This window comes from Echinops telfairi, unplaced genomic scaffold, assembly GCF_000313985.2.
Source record: "Echinops telfairi isolate 266 unplaced genomic scaffold, ASM31398v2 ScPeMD7_7469;HRSCAF=8507_0, whole genome shotgun sequence".
Lineage (NCBI taxonomy): Eukaryota > Metazoa > Chordata > Mammalia > Afrosoricida > Tenrecidae > Echinops > Echinops telfairi.
Window position 1 is genome coordinate 36,621,451 of NW_022111372.1, and position 4,142 is coordinate 36,625,592.

Consider the following 4,142-nt stretch of genomic DNA (forward strand, 5'->3'; position numbering starts at 1 on the left):
TGTCCAAAGTAGTACGTGAGATGAAGTGTTGCCATCTGTGGCAGTTACATAATTTCCTGTCAACTTGCGGAGGGGTGGTCATAGCCAATGTTGCCCCTGTGTGGACATGGCCTTCTTCTGAGGATTCTGGGAACCCCTATCTTCCTCCCTGGAGGTGGGAGACACTCTCTCTGCTACACTTGTCTGTTGAAAAGTCACATGGAGCTACGCTGATGGCAGCAAGAGCCCTGGAAATGAAGGAGCCATGTGGACACCCACACCAGCGCTGAGATGCTTCCACCACCACTGGATCCACAAGATTTTCCACCCACTGGCCTGTGATCTTCCTGCATTGTGTCATTGCATGTGTTTTGTGAGTCTACAGAGGAATTTATGGACTAGTATCGACATGAGGGGTAATATTCGACTTATGGATTTGATCTGGACTGGCCTGGGATTTTTTAAAAATATATATTACTCTTTTATATAAAGCTCTTTCTTATACACGAGTCTCCCAAGATTTGTTTCTCTAGTCTACCCAGACTAACACACCATCCTTGCCTCTAAGAAGCACTCTGGCCTTACTTAATCCAAGACAGATTTGTCTGTCCTTTTGGCAGTCCATGGTTGTTCCAATAATTGTCGGCAGCACCATGATTCAAATGCATTGATCCTTCTTCAGTCTTCCTGATTCAATGTCCAACTTTCCCATGCCTTCGAGGCAATTGAAACCATGGCTTGGGTCAGATGCACCTTAGTCCTCAAAGTAACATCCTTGCTTTTCAACACTTTAAAGAGTTTTTGTGCACCTTTACCCAATGCAATATGCCATCTGTGTTCTTGACTGTAGCTTTATTGTGGATCCAAGCAAGATGAAAGCCTTAACTTCACTCCTTTCTCCATTTATCATGTCACCTATTGGTCCAGTTGTGAGGATTTCGGTCTTCTTCATAGAGTTGTAATCCATACTGAAGAAGGCAGGTTCGTGCTTCAAGTCCTCCTTATAAGCAAGGTTGTGTCATCTACATGTTGTTGAAGTGGGATTATATTATTTATTGCTAGCAGCCCATAGCAGACTGGGACACCCAGGTCAAAATGTTCCCATCTCCAAAACCGCCCTCTATTATAAAATGAGTACATGTTCCTGTTCCTCAAAGGGGCAAGTGGGGTACAGGTACATTAAGGAGCCTGCTCCAAAGGGCCCTTTTTCTTCCTGCTCTGTTCTGTGAGTTACAATGCCCTATGCCGATGTATAGATTGGCAGAGAAGGGAATTTCTTCTCCATGGTCCAATTCCAGCACTGTTACCTCCACGGGCCCTGAGATTTGACACCATGCCCTTTTGACTGACCTCTCCCAGACCCCTTCCCAAGTTACTTCTCTGGATCTGTGAGTTTTCTCAGAGTAATTGACCTTCTAACATTAGCTGTCTCTTACACGAAGCAACCGTTGGAAACACGGGTCAGAACCGGTCTTCCGGAGCATGTTTCTGATATGCCAGTGGGAAGACTGGCAGTTCCACGGAGGCCTTTGCTACATCGCCACCACTTCTGGCCACGTGCATAGCGTGATGGTGGCTAATGGCCCCCAAACCCCAACCCAAGGAAATAGGACAAATGAGACATTGTAGGGGTTTTCCCATAAAGCTAAACTATTCAATGGCTGTTCTTTCCTCTGAGAATTCGTTAAAAACAAGTTCTTATTTGTTAGAAATGCAAGCTTAGCCATTTATAGTTTTAAGTATTGAACATTCTGCACTTGTTTGGGGAAATGTCCTCATGAAACAATGGAGATGCCCTTTCACAAAATGGTAGTGAAATTTGATGAGATGAAGCTTTTAAAAGTCCTATCTGGCAGACCGAAAGCTGGGAATCCGATGCTGACCACCAGGTTTGTCTTGAGAAACCAACCCAAACTCTTCTAAACACACAGTGAAGTCCCTTCTGCTCCCTCAGTGCAGGGCCAGCGCCCTACTTTTAATTACACAGGTGTCATGATCAGATTGGTAATGTTGTTCTTGGTTTTCTGTACTTTGGATGGAGACGTGACTTCTCCTTTTCCCATTTCAAATACACCATGAGTTGCATTCCCTTCTGGTATAAAAAGCAATCCTGCGTGGGGACTGGAGGGTGCTAGCTAGCCACCAAGTGTCCACACTGCAACTACCAATCACCACTCTTTTTGCTAACGCTCAGTTCATTCGAAGGAAGCAACTCTAATCAGCAGGGTGATTATGCGTCTATCAATAAACCTTTCAGCAAAGTACTCAGCTGCAAATCAAAAGGCTGGCTGTTTGAGCCCACCATAGGAGAGAAGACCCGGCAATGTGCGACCTCAACAAGGGGCAAATCCACTCTATACTGTGGTGTCACGGAGTCTGACTCAACTCAAGGTACACATTGGCTGCCAAGCCACAGCCGGGTGCCAGGGACTTTTGCAAGCAGCCAGCCAGGCCACCTTGCTTCGGAGGCAATCTGGGACAGGTTCCCACCATCAGACTTTCAGTATCTAAGTGCGTAACCATCACGGCCACCCAAGGACTCCCTATTACTGTGTGGTTGTGGTTAGGTGTTCCACCTCATAGCGACCCATCTGACGGAAACAGAAGGAACCACCACCTAGCCCTGTACTACACTCAACTACTCAGATTGCTCTTTGTTGTTTCAGCCCGTCAACCCATCTCCTCGAGGGCCTTTCTCTGCTCCTTTACTAAACGTGACGTCTTCTTCCAGAGGACTGAACCCACACAGTAAACTTGTTTGAAATGCTCCCCTTAAAACAGCAAGCAAAAAATGCTATAAGCAATAACAAGATAATTAAAGAGAAATGCTGAATGAAATGTGCTGGTACCTTATTTAAAGATGTTTCAACAGCCCTTCTCCGTTTGATTCTACAGTACTTAATACAGGGTCTAGAAATACTTGAGATTTTCAGGCATGGATTTGCTACAAAGTTACAGGCATGCCTCAGAGATAAGGCAGGTTGATCCTAGACCACAAGGACATGGCTGTGGCAAGACAGTGAGTTACACGGTTAGGTGTTTTGTAGAACTCATTACTCCCCAGGGTCTCCAAGGCTGTGAATCTTTACCAGAGCAGATAGCTCCCACTTCCACTTGGGTTCAAACGGACTTGTTTGCAGCGGGATGCACATTTTACACCCAGGGCTTGCACTTGGACTTATGTAAGTCCCCTTTGTATTCTAATTAGCAGACTGCATGTTACTGTTCTGACTCATACTGACCCTCCGTCTGACAGTGAAACACAGCCGTCCTGAGCCATCCTCACAACGGTTAGGTTTGAGCCCATTATTGTAGCCCCTGTGCCAATCTATCTGAGGCTCTTCCTCTCCTTCACCCTCAACTTTACCAAGCACGGTGTCCTTTTCCAACAATTAGTCTGTCCTGATAACATGTTCAAAGCCGGTGAGATGAAGTCCCACCATCTTCACTTCCAGGGAAGGGCTCTGTCCATTCTTCTTCCAGTACATATATGTATATACACACACACACACAAAATGCATTCATCAACTTTTTCAGAACAAGTGAAGTTTTTTAAAGAAATAAGGGATACGTGATTAAAGAGGCTGGCATCCCCAACCCCTGTACTGTTATAGGGTCAATTACCCATTTCTCATAGAATTCACCTCCACACATAAATGCTGAAGACGAAATGTGTGCATAAGTAAGTGTGAAGAAGGCTGATGGTGCCCGGCTATTGAGACCTATAGTGTCTGGGGACTTAAAAGGCTTGAAAGTAAACAAGCGGCCATCTAGTCCTGAAGCAACAAAGCCCACATGGATGCAGCACACCAACATGTGTGATCATGAAGGGCCAAAGGGACCAGGCTTCAAACACCAAAGGGGGGTGGGGGGGAAGAATCATATTCTCGTCAATGAGGGTGGCGCACATGATTGAGACCCAATGCCCATCTCCAGACAACTGGACATACCTTGCAGAGGGGTAGTGGGGAGATGAGTCACTTAGGGTACAGTATAGCAATGAACCCAACCTTCCTCTAGTTCTTAAACGCTTCCTCCCCCCAACTACCAGGACCCCAATTCTGCCTTGCAGACCTGGTTAGACCAGAGGATGCACAGCGGTACAGATGGGAATTGGAAACACAGGGAATCTAGGACAGATGAACCCCTCAGGACCAGGGGTG